This window comes from Platalea leucorodia (assembly GCF_965183815.1).
Source record: "Platalea leucorodia genome assembly, chromosome: 7".
Taxonomy (NCBI): Eukaryota; Metazoa; Chordata; class Aves; order Pelecaniformes; family Threskiornithidae; genus Platalea; species Platalea leucorodia.
The window spans coordinates 8,549,982-8,562,671 of record NC_138829.1 but is presented as its reverse complement, the minus strand read 5'-3'; positions in this window follow the sequence as shown (position 1 = coordinate 8,562,671).

The window sequence follows — 12,690 nt, the reverse complement described above, 5'->3', positions numbered from 1 at the left end:
CTAAACCTGCAGCACAAATACAGACCCACATTCATGTTTCTGGATGTTTTTAATACAGGAATTCTTAATTACCAACAGAATTGAGTACCTGTGAGTACAATGTGTGCCAACGCTCGCTCCTTCAGATCCAGATTAAAAAATATTGAATAGACACATAGCAGGTAACATGGCTGAAGTGTCTAACTTAACTTCTGCTGGGACTTCTGGAGGGTGCCAGAGAGCGGTGCAAGGAGATCGAGTACCGTCCTTCTGAGTTCTTTCTTTGATTTCAGTACTGCAGATATATGAAGAATGAAGGCAGAAAGGTAAACTAAGAAAGTGTTCGCAACACTACCTTAAACTGTAATTATTCCTGCCAAAAATTATTCTGTGATGGTGGACATAAAGTTTGCATTCAGAGTTTGATGTCTCTTGTCTTGGAGAAACATGGTTTCTCTCGTTATGTGCTTTTGTTTCTGCCTATCGTATCAGAAGCGAGGGCGGAAGAAGTACGGACCCCGGACTGGAAATTCTGGTTCTGCTGATGCTCTGTCAGCAGCTGCCCAGCCGCACACACCTCTGAAGCCTGTTCCTGTGGTTCAATCTGGTAACAATTTACGATGTTGCTTGGGTATCTCTGAGCACCGCAAAGCCTGCGGTACTCGCCAGCGTGCTGCGGAGGATGCGAGTTGACGTGTCAGCCGATCGCCGGGTCTTGAAAGAAATTGAGGCTGACGCGCTTTGATGATGGGAACTCTTATTTATGCACGGAGATCTCAAATGTTGCTTTAAAATTCTTTTACTTGGACATGTAGGGAATGGATAATGCAACATTTCCTAACAGTAATTCGGGGGTCATTTGAAGAAGGAAGCCTCAAGGCTTCACTATAACGACAGCCTTGGTGAGCCACCTCCATTTGGGGCTGACACATGAGGGATCAGGAGAAACGGGGGTGTTCCTCGCTGAGGTACAGCATTTTTTCAAAAGTTTGTGTAGCTGTAGATTCGCAGTAGGAACACGCAGAAATAGACTTGCATTTGCTATGCTACACTTTAGAAAACTGTATGCTTAGTATACTTGAGCATGTAAATTTAACAATTATGCTACCAAATGCGCAGTTAGATGCCAAGCAGTTGTGTGCTTCAACATTAGATTTTTTTGACAACACTAAGCGGGGAACAATTACGCTTGTCATGATGCCAGCACGGCAGAGACAATACCCGCAAGGACAACGGTGTCTTGGATCAACTAGGATGGCGTTTGTGCTTCACACCCCAAAAATCAAAGTCTAGCTGAGGCCAGTACTAGATAACCTAATGTTTATTAGATAGAAATGAGCATTTTGTAAAACAGTCTGGTTTTGCTAAATGAAGATGTATAATGATGTATGGGTCAGAAGGAATACCTCTAGATAGCAAACCATTAACAAGGTAGTCATAAAGGTCCTGGTGGTCTTCTATGTGTGTATGGTATTAGAGCGACAAGAAGATTAAGTGATTGTTGGAATTAATTCTTACAGTTGGGTTGAATTTATTGAGTCCTAACTGTTGCAAATAGCAGAAAGTATGAAGGCAATAGAGGAATGTCAGAGGAGCATCCCACCACATGCCAAGGAATGAATGGTGGTATTTTCTTAAAGCATCTTGACTAAAATAAGCCCAAATCCTTATTTATTTTTATTACTGTTATTATTTTAACAGTTCTGTCGCGGTTTATTGCTAGGATGCCTAGACAGTGAGTGAACTGCAGCTCTCGGTTGTTACGGACTAGCTGGGCGGCATCTGCAGCTCCTCTGCCCCTCAGGCATTCACCTGCCTCCCAGGACACTTGTGTGTCCCTCCTTCTGTTCCAGCTGCTCAAAGCCTGCGTGTTTATTGTATTTCATTTAAGAATTTGCTCCCGCTTATTTTCTAAACTGTTAGAATGCCCCAAGACTGCATTAAAATGAGACATAACTGAAATATTTGTGGTTTCTTACAGGGATGTGTAATGTATTAGACGCATTTGCTGATTGCTAGATTTATTAACGTGGTAAAGTTAGCACACGGAGAATTACCTATTTATGCGTTAACGTGGCAGCTGTAACTGTCCTGTCAATACTCCTTAAATACACCAAAAAAAAGCCCCGAGACTTGATTCTAGTTGACAATTTCTGTAGGTGTGGGTGTTTTTAAAGAGTTTGGTTTATGAAACAATTCTGAAAAGTATCTTGTAAATGAAAAGGCAGTGTTTTCCAGATGGCTCTATAAATAAATTTGGTAGATACAGAAATAAATAAAGGTATTTCAAGAGCTGCAGGCGTGTTTTTGCACATAATGCTATGGGGAGCTAACAGAGGAAATGAACTTCCTTTTGCTTGCAAAACATAAAAACCCTCAAGTTCTTAACGTTTTTTCCACGCTGCTGGGCGAGTTAAGCTACTACGCAGGTTTTTCTTGTCAATCACAGGTTTCCACGCGTACCGCGTTCACGAACCCTCCTACAAAACCTCAAAGAAGAAAGGCCACCGTTAGCTCTGGACAGCTCGTGCGGATGCAAACCGGAGCATTCTGCTGGGTCAGAACCCGAGGTGTGGGAGCATGTACTATTTCCTATTTTTTAAAAAAAGTTGGCTTAACTTACTACGCCATCCAGGGTCATCTTTCTTACTACAAAAGAGTTACCGAAGTTCTCTCTCAGAACCCCCTGCATTTCTTCCCTGCCTCGCTCTTCTCGATCTCAAACTGTTTCTGTTCTTGAGGCAAAGGTGAACTTGCCGGTCGCCAGGATGATTTCCAACTTGCACAAGCACAGGGACAGCACCAAAGAAACAGGAAACCTACTGTTTTAAAATAAATGGTTTTAATCCCCAAACTGCAGGAGTGTTACCGAGTGAGTGCTCTAAAAGCACCGTTTTCCTTGCCGGTCTTCACGCAGCATATTGAAAAGAGAGTGGAAAGTTGGGAGCGGTGGACGGGCCCGCCTTGTTACCTGCCTGAGCGTGCGGAGGGATCCCGTGTGTACGCACAGCCGCTGACGCGGTGGCCCAAGAGCTGCCTCCTGTAACGGGGCATGTGGAGGAGCTTGGAACCCCTTCTGAATGTGGTCGGCTGTCGGAAAGGTTTTAATACGGTTGATATTACAGCAACTGTGTAAGTGGAATAGTCTAAATATATACTTGGAATAATAAACTATTGCTAATCTTCTGGAAGAAAATGGTGCTCTGTCATTCAGAGATTGTTTTTCCCAGATTTTAGACAGGATTTGAGCTTTTTTTTCCTCTTATCTCCACTATAACTAAAATAAACCAGCTCACTTTTAAAGGTATGTTAGCTAGTTATTCTCAAGGAGCAAAATTAAAACTTCTAAACTTCAGAACCCAAGCAAAATTTAGGTTTCTAAAAGTGCAGCTTTTTTAGATAGGCATTCTCTTCCATCAAGATGGTTTCATTATTCCACATTTCACGAGCAGAACAGTCTGGAAAACCATTATGTATATTATATCTGCTTTTAGAGAATGATACAAAATAGCACATATCTTTAGCTTCCCTAAGAAACTCTTCTCTGAGTGCCACTAACTTACTTCTAACCCGTGGCCCTACCTGCTCGTTTTGTTGGTTGTGGCTGGGGGCAGCAGGAGAGGCCGAGGTTCCCCGTGCAGATAAACAGCTCTGGACGCGCTCACGGGGTGCTGTACCGATAAACGGCGAATTGTCCTGCCAGGGAGCTTAGCCTTAAAGTGTGGCAAACGGAGAGTGGATGCTGTAGTTTTCATTTTAGAGGCAGGGAAAGTGAGGCAGAAAGCTCCCCAGTTACACATAAGAAAACGGCCAGAACTGGATCGGAGCCGAGAACTCCCACTTCTCTCCCATTCCTCTGCACCACAAGGCTGCTGCTGCTTTGGCCTCTTCTGGAGTTTGTAATGTTACCAGCAGAGGTAATTTAGTTAATTTAAAGCTTTGAAGCCTCTGTTGAGGTCTAGAACCCCAGAGGACAGAGTCGATGTACCGGAGGGAGTAAACCACACGTGAACAGAAAAGGAAGGGTAAAGAGATGAGACCACCAGCTGACCAAGTCACAGTCGTAAAACCAGAAAACCCTCGCCTTTTCCCAGCTCCTTGCCAATTTTTGTCAAGCTTTTGTGGACGTTGGTGACAGGGAGCGGAATGTGCACAAGGTTTTAAAGAATTCTTGAAAGAGATCAAAGTCATGGTTTTGTGGCTGCTTCCCGAGAGCCCCTGGAGAGGGCGAGGGGTGGCAGCAGGGGAGAAAGCAGGACAACGTTCATTTGAAGGTCAGACAAAGAGGTGACTCCCACTATTGAGGCAGGAGTAAGATGGGTGTAGCCTGTCATGTGCCCCATGGAGGCTAAATTGCAAACCCAAGGGCTTCTGTAGGGATGCCCAGGGGACACTAAGGTCCTAGAGTCCTATTGTCCTAAAGCAGAAAGACTCGGAGAGGTTGCGTGGCTCTGAGATGTGCCAGAGAGGTAGCGATGCCTCTGTTGGGTGTGAGACCGCAGTACCGTGCTGCAGGCGAGTGATGGGGAACGATGAGCCTTCAAAGGACCCAGCGGGGAACCGTTTGGAGAGCGAGGAGGAAAAGCGAAGATAAGTGTGAACAAGACGTGCAAGAGGAGCAGTGGCGTGGTGGCAGCCAGGGTCGAAGGCAGCCGGACCGCGGAGGAGCAAGCGGTGCTGTTTGGGAATCGGCTAAGATGTCACCCGTGCTATTTTATGATGATGCCCTGCAATGCGATCTCTGTTCACATTTTAATAGATCCATTTAGCAAACGCAGTGGTAGGATTCCTGCCAGCTCTGTTCAACCAACTGTTTTCCTTGCTAACGAGCGCTAGTGGAAGGCAAGCAGGAACAAGTGCTTGCGCCCGCCCGACAGGCAGCCCTGCCCGGGCAACGGGGGAAGTGGGGCTGAAGTTTGCGCTTAGCTCAGCTGCTCTCCCTGGGCAAGGATTGTCACCAAGCTCTGCCCTCCGGCCTCTTCACGCTTTGCACCTGCACGCACGTGTCACGTTACTGGAGTACAAACTGTCCCAGTAAAGCATCGCAGAGCTCCGTCCTGCTTGCTTTCCCGCCGCCCGGCCGCGCGCCTCCGAGGCCACGTCGCCACCGCCACGAGTCGCCCGTTTTGCACAGTTCAGTGACTGACAGCTGGGGAACCCTGAGGTGGGATCTGCTTGGTTTAACCTCAGGGCAGCTCGGCAGACGCGGCAGGGCCTGTGTGCCTGCTACACAGCTTCAGCAGGTCACAAAATTTTCAATTGCAGAGTGTGGCTCAACAGCAAGCGGTTCAGGGCGAGCGCAAGAGGCAGAAACCTGTTCAGAGAGAGTCTGAGTGTCAGCAGAGAGAAAAGTCCAGGCTGTGATCCTAAGTAGACCGGAGACTCTTTACCATGGGTGAAGCTAAAGCAATCTTGTTGGGTTTTTATTTGTGTGCTTTTGTCCTTAAAGAGGCAGGGGGAGAGCATTAACAGCGGCTCTGAGGCACGGATGCGAAGCAGATGGGGTGAACTGAGACCACAGGGCACATGGAGGCTGTCGCCTTCTGCCCGCTGGGGTAGTGGCTTGATTTGCCTGCTGTGTTCCTGCGTGGATTTTATAAATAGCGGTAGCTCTTCGGACCACGCACTCTTGGGATAACGGCGCGAGGTGTGTGCAGGAGCCAGGGCTGTGCTTGGTTGCCATTGTAAGTTATGGAAGAAGAGATGATAAAACAAGTTTGTTTCGTTTCCCTGAAGTTTGATAAACCCACGGAGCTCTCCCGCAGGTCTGTTTGGTTACTAACAGCTCAGTATTGCTGTATTTAATGTGATAATAATGCACTGGTAATCCCTTTAAAATCATTCTTCTTAGAAACCAAGGCACATGGCTGCGATCATTCGTAGCCTCCATCACAGGAAGGTTGAAGATGTTTTTTAGCACACATTTAGGCTTTCCCCAAGAACTGGAAAATGCTTTGAAACGTATGAAACAAACCTCAAATGCTTTGAAATGTATGAAACAAACCTTAAAACCTTTTGAAAAATCTTAACTTGGAAGCAAAGTCACGTATTGCCTCTGTCTCCCTTATATTCTTAAATAACACGAAAGAAAACCTCCTCACAACTGCAGACCCCAGCTCTTGAGATGCTCTCAGGTGGAGCGAGGGCAGCTCTTGCCCATTCCAAAAATTGTACAAATCCCCTGGTGTAACGCTGCCTCTGAATGCTGTGTGATATTTATACTATATTTATATATTATAATGCTTTGTAATAAAATTATACTCTGGGGTGTTTGGGGTGCACCAGCGGCCGGAAGGCTGCCAGTGCAATGCCAAGGGCTTCGGGCACCATCCTCAGTGCCAGCATTGCACGGGGCCCCTTGCCAAGGTGACTGCACGGGCAGGAGGCTCGCCTGAGAACGAAGGAGCTGGTGATGTTACTGTACCGCTTGTACCACGAACCTGCTTCGGCCTGTGCTTACTGAAATGGATTCCCTTCGTCCTGGGATGCTGGAAATGAAATAACGGGTCTTTCCAGACATAACATGGGGTTGGTCAAGGTGGCGGCTCTCGCAGTGAGACACAAGTGCTTTTGATTAAAAAAAAAAAAACAAACCAGCAGCTTATTGTGAAAATTGTACTCTTGTTTTGGGGGCACTTTGGTAGTGGTATTGGTGGCTGGGTTTTACGCTCACAGACTGACTGTGCAGAAGAAACTTACCTAAAGTGTTTTTCATCTGGAGCTAAGAATTTCCCAATTTCTTCCTGTCCTTAGTTAACTTAGCCTGACCCCGATCTAGACTGAGCTCAATAAGATAACTTGTTCATGAATTTCAACATTGTCTAAACATTTGGAGTAAAAATGTGTATTTCAATGTCTTCCCTGATGTTTGTTTTACCCTTGTTTCATTCTTACTGAGGTTTTTGCGTTTGTTGCTTTCTCCATAAGGGAACAAAGAGTAAGTGCCAGTATCATTACATACCTGCAAGCTGTAAATCCTTAGTTGGCTTGAAATGTGCACATAGCAACACAGCCTGTATTAGTAACATAGAAATATACACAACAGACTGAACTCTGCAAATAATTGTCATCTCCCTAACTTATGGTGCTTTAACTCGAGTAGCGCATACCATACACAGCTTGCGTACTGCTGAAATCTATGTACATATGAAAAACTTCCAGCGTTAAATGTATAAAACTCAGACTTCAGCCACGTTTAAAATTTCTTTTGGAACAGATGCTTCTGTGAAGACATTGGAATTAGTGGTAAAATTAATTAACAGCCAAGAATACAAGTATCTAATCGTGCCACACGTCTGGGAGAACTGCTGAATTCAGGTTTGGTGGGATGACTGCACTGAGGAGGAGTCCCAAACTCCTCAGTATTTTCCTTGCAGAGGTCATCATGTAGAGAAAAAACAAGTGCCCGCCCTCTGCTGCAGCATGTTGTGGTTTACACGTGTGTATGACAGAATTCAACCTTTGTAGGATTATTTTTCATACAACATTAAAATGATAGGAAACTTACAGCCCCTCTGGAGTGCGTGCGAGCGTGGGCCACGTGAAGGTCGGGTGTCTGTCCTGTACTGAGGGCTTTGTGCTGCTTTGGGACCTTAGGTTCAAATATGATCCCCTAGAAGGTACAAGCCCGGCTCCACGGCCTCCCCTCCACCGGACCCTGTGGTCCTTCACTTCTCCCACGCGCCGGAGAGAACCCCAGGAAAGCAGCAGACGGCTGTAATGGGGCTGCTGATCCCTGCTTGAACAGCCTGCGAGCGCTACAGACTCTGCTCTTCAGTTAATGACTGCGTATAGGAACAAAATTTGGTAATAACAGGCTTTTATTACAATAACCAACGTATGAGAGGGTGGATGCCTGGGAGCTGAAACTGGATATCATTCAAATTAGAAATAAGGTACATTATAATGGCAGAGGCCAAAATTAACCATGCCAGCAACTTGCCTACACCCATGCAAGACCATGGCACTGGAAAAATTAATATTGGATTTTCTTTACAAGAAATGACAATTACTCATTTACTACAGCATCATGTTTAAACACTGATAAACATCATCTTTTTTTTTTTCCCCTCAAACTCATTTCACTGAAAAAATGCAAGAGAACGGATCTTTTAACTCTCTAGCTAGGAGTACCAACTTTCATTGAATTCTACTCCCTTCTCTTCCATCCAGTTAAGAAGTTGTCACTCTTGTTATTTCAGTTTAATAGTTCTCTGAAAGGCATCATGCCTTCTACACTCCCGTAAATTCTCAGCTTTCCTTAATTTGAAACATTAAATGTTTGCACTTCAAGTTCAAACACGTAAAAAGATGAAACCATCTCCCTTAAATGGCCTGCGCTAGCCTGACCTATCTAAGCCTGGCTCTGAAGTGACACTTGAGCCATCAGCAACCCTGGGTTGTCTCAGGACTGCACGGATGCGGTCCATGCTGCAGGTGCAGCTCGGCGAGTGAAACGTGTCGTGCTTCTTGAGTGTCTTTGTCTTAGTTCTTGAGTATTTTTCATACTAAAACTACAGACAAGAGCTCCTCTGCGCAAAGGAAGGAGCCAAAGGAGCAAGCAGCTTTTGCAACCGCTTCCCTGGTCGCTGGGTGCCTTGCTGGCAGCATGTCCTGTAAGCGTTAACAGCTCTGAAGGGACGCTGGAGGGATTTGGCGAGTACCAGAAGAGCAGCTTGTGTAAAGAGGTAGTGGAGCAATGACCAAAGCAATTGCTGAGGAAGGTGCTATAACCGTTAGTAAAGAATCTCCACACGTAGGATGGTGACCCTAAGCGAGAAACTCCCCGGCTTCAGCTTCCAGAGCAGAACCAGGTGCTTCACCTGGAGAGAGAAGATCCGTCATCATTTAAGCAACTGCTCCAGAGACCTCTTAACATCACTGCCTCCCGCTGTTCGTTGCCACGCTGGGAGAGGGTCAGCACTCGCTGGGTTCCATAAGGAACTGATGGAAAAGTAACACATCACATTGGGCTTTCAGAAGGTATCTGTCTGTGCTCGTGCTATATTTTCCATTTGTTTAGCTCAGGTGTATCATTTATCAATTTTCAGGAAAAACCTGCAAAGCTGCAGTAACTTTGTGCATCCTGAGACATGAGGAGGAACAGAAGCGAGTAAAGGACGGTCTAGGGGACCGTTCTTTCCTCCTTAGAATGATGCATAAATACACTGAAGGTTTTTAACTTGCATCTGTAACACAGATGAGAGCAGCAGGAACAGAGATATATTTAAATACATACTTATATATTTCATAACTATATTGAAAAGGCGCTAAAGAACAACAAAGTTACGGGAGAAAATGATCCTGAGAAAAGAAGAGAAAAGAAATAAGCAATTTGCAGGAAGATGAGAACGATGAGACGAGAGAAACTTGCCTGCTAAATCGGGTGTTGTGCAGTGCAGGCATTGAGCAGTCTGTTTTTACAGTCTAATAGATATAGGTTTGAGTATGGTATTTTTGCCCCCATTTCCTCATAAGTTAAGAGCCGCAAAGCAATAGTTCTAGTTAAGCTAAAAGGAATGGAGAAATGGGTGGTATTTCTAGAGGAGAGGTATTTTTCACTTATGGGAAGGTTTGAGAATTCTGCTCGCAACATTATCGGCCCGGGTTCCTCTCTCTTGTTTATATTTTGAATTTTCAAGTCACACACTGGATTATGCCAAGTGACAGAAGGGAAAATGTCTGCGTGGAGCAGAGTCACGCTCCCACGGGGAATCGGCTTCCTTGGCCTATCAGTGTTTTCGGGCACTAGTGACCCTCTGAGTGAGAAACGGGAAGAAGAATGATGAGCCAGATTTTCAGACAGGCACGCGCAATTAAACACATTTGAAAGTGCCTTATTTACACTCGTAAGGAGTTATTTGTATTTCTCTCCTCAACAGTTTGAGCCTACTGTAACCTTCTTTAATAGCCACACAGGCTGCTGCCCTCTTCAAGGGCTTGATTAGCCTGACCTTGCTTTCACCCTTTCTAGCAGCGATGTAGCCCCTGCCTGGGTAGAATAGCTTTTGGCCAGCTGTAAGGCATGCACAATAGTTACAAATTAATAGGGGAAAAACATGAGCTAGATGTAGGATGTACGCATAACGCAGGATCTGGACTCGATGATCTCAAAGGTCTTTTCCAACCTAAACGGTTCTATGATTCTGTCTATGTACGAGTACGGAGCAAGAAGGTGAGAGGCTGAGCGTGTTTACTAAAGGCTTCTGGCAGTGTGTGTTTTAGGCTGTGATTACAATTAGCATTTTCATATGAAGCTTCTCTCCCACTTAAAATTTGCAAGGCTGTACGCATGGCCCATTGCTTCTTCATAGAGCAAACATCAGTAGAAATTATATACGCTGTCCTGACTTGGCTTACACTTTAATCCAGCTTTCTGGGTGGGGAATAACTGATTTCGATGCCGCAAGTGACCACTGATATCATTCATGACATTTTCACTCAAGCATACCTGTGCCAGGACCATAATGTTTTATACAGGTGGAGAAGTTGGTCTGGTTTTGTAGTACCTAGGTTTGTACCACTGTCCAGCTCCCCAGGCGAGAAGAGAAGGCTAGACACATAAACGCGTGTCTTTCTTACTGTAGTAGGGAAAATAGTTCACGGATGCTTTTGTTGAGTTCGAAAAACTCAGTGGAAAAGCCGAAGGGGCACGGCTGTGGTAAAGAATTGCAAAAAAAGGGCAAGAAGTAGATACAACTTTGTGGTTTGTAGTTTATTTAAAAACACCTGCAAGTGGGTCAGTACAAGCAGCCCTAAAATCTTTCTTCTGGATTAAAGAACAAAACAAGAACGGGAATATTGCAATTAGGAAAATATACTAAATTGGCAGAGTTCAATGGATGCAGGTAGTCCACCTGGTTTCAGTGCCCAACTTTCTGTGGCCAGGACACACGATAAGATTAAGCAAATGGAATCTCCTCTCTATATAACAGAAAATGTTGATAAGTTGTTTTTTTCTGTAATATTGATTTTTCTGAGCACAACCTTTTGTAAAAAAGCCATTATCTCAAGAAACTCTTTGGCTGCCTACACCAGTCAATGACACTCAGTCCCATCAGTGGGAAAACGGACATAACCACCTAGGGAGTCTCTCTTCAAGGAAACAGAAGCAGCCCTTGGAAGACAGGCTGAACAGAGTCTCATCTCTTACTTGAACTAGTTAGAGAGTTTAACCAACAGTGCATTCTGTTTAACCACAGAAAAACTACTCCAAGAGAATGTTCCCATTATGGGGAGTTATGCAAAAAATATCCTCATTGAGCAGAACGCTGGTGAGAGACCTGTAAAATCTTTGGTTTCCCAGTTCTTGCCTCCTGGGTCGCTCTGAAATGAGCAAATAGCGAATTGCAGGGCAAGACGGCTAATGATGAAGTGATAAGAGTGCAAGGGACATGATACAAAATATCTTAAAATACCATGAAATCGGGCTTCACAATAGTTTGTTAAAAAAACAATGAATTGTAAAGGAAATTGGAAATGTAAATAACTTTGATTTAGGAAATAATAAAGACGTGGTGGGGTTTGGAGTGTGACCAGTCTACTGGATCCTTAATGAAAATACACATTCAAGAGCCACTGCAGGCTTTCTACATTGGTAGGATGGAGGAAAATGTCCCTATTGTGTATTAGGTTTTCATGAATCAGAGAGGTTCTGGCTGATGAAGGTACACAAGGATAGCTAATGCTAGACTAGCTTGCACTCAGCTATTTCAGTAAATAGTATATTTGGAGGAGAAACATCAGCAATTTCTTAATTATTCAGAATTACTTCCTAAACAAATGGCATAATTTTTAGGGCCTCTGAACACAACCGGACAGACATGTAGCCCATTGAAGATCATCCATGCAAAAAAATTAGTACCCAAGTTCTAGAAGAATGCAAGGTGGTCTTTCAAAAGCTCTGATGCTTAATACTCTAACCTGCAACAGAAAGTGGGCACAAGTAGCTGAGAGCAAGCCTGTTATTCAGTGGAGAAAAGCTTTAAACAAGAAAAGATGAAGCCCACTCCCAAATTGCCTTTCCCTCAGGACAAAACAAACTCAAGACTGTTTTTAAGCCTTTATAGATGCTACTTGTCAGGACTTGCAGCCGAAGTAGCTCCCTTGTTGCTTCTTTTTAGGAAAAAAATTGAGGTGGGAATTGGTCCCTGAATGCACATGTGAGCAGGATCAAGTCTCAAGCTGGCATTGCTGCTAATTCACCCGGGCATTGAAGTACCTTTGATTCCAGAGACGGAGTTACGCACAGACGACGTCAGGGCACTGCTGCTGCAGGGAAATCAGGCTGAGACATACGCGGCTGGCCTACGTCTCCTGAATCTTGAGGTAGAGAAAATGTACGCCATTTCCTGCCGATTCCGACAGCATCCTGCGCAGGGACGGGCTCTGAGCATTAAGGTGAAATCCAGTCATTCTAAGGTACACCATCTATCTACAAAAAATACTTATTCTCCAGGAAAAACATAAACACACAATGGTTCTAGCAGATGTATGGCACAAAGCCCTTCAGGCTTGATGATCAAGGACCTACATGTGGAAGCTGTTACCAGTCCTCCTGCAACTCTGGATGGATCAGCAATATAAGGCATGCGCCCCTGTACATCCATTCCAAAAAGCAAGGGGGTCTGAGCTATGAAGAGTTGCCACGGAGAACTGATTTGGGCTAAACTGCTTTGTGGCTAGATCAATGTTCCCACCTGCAAGGAGTAT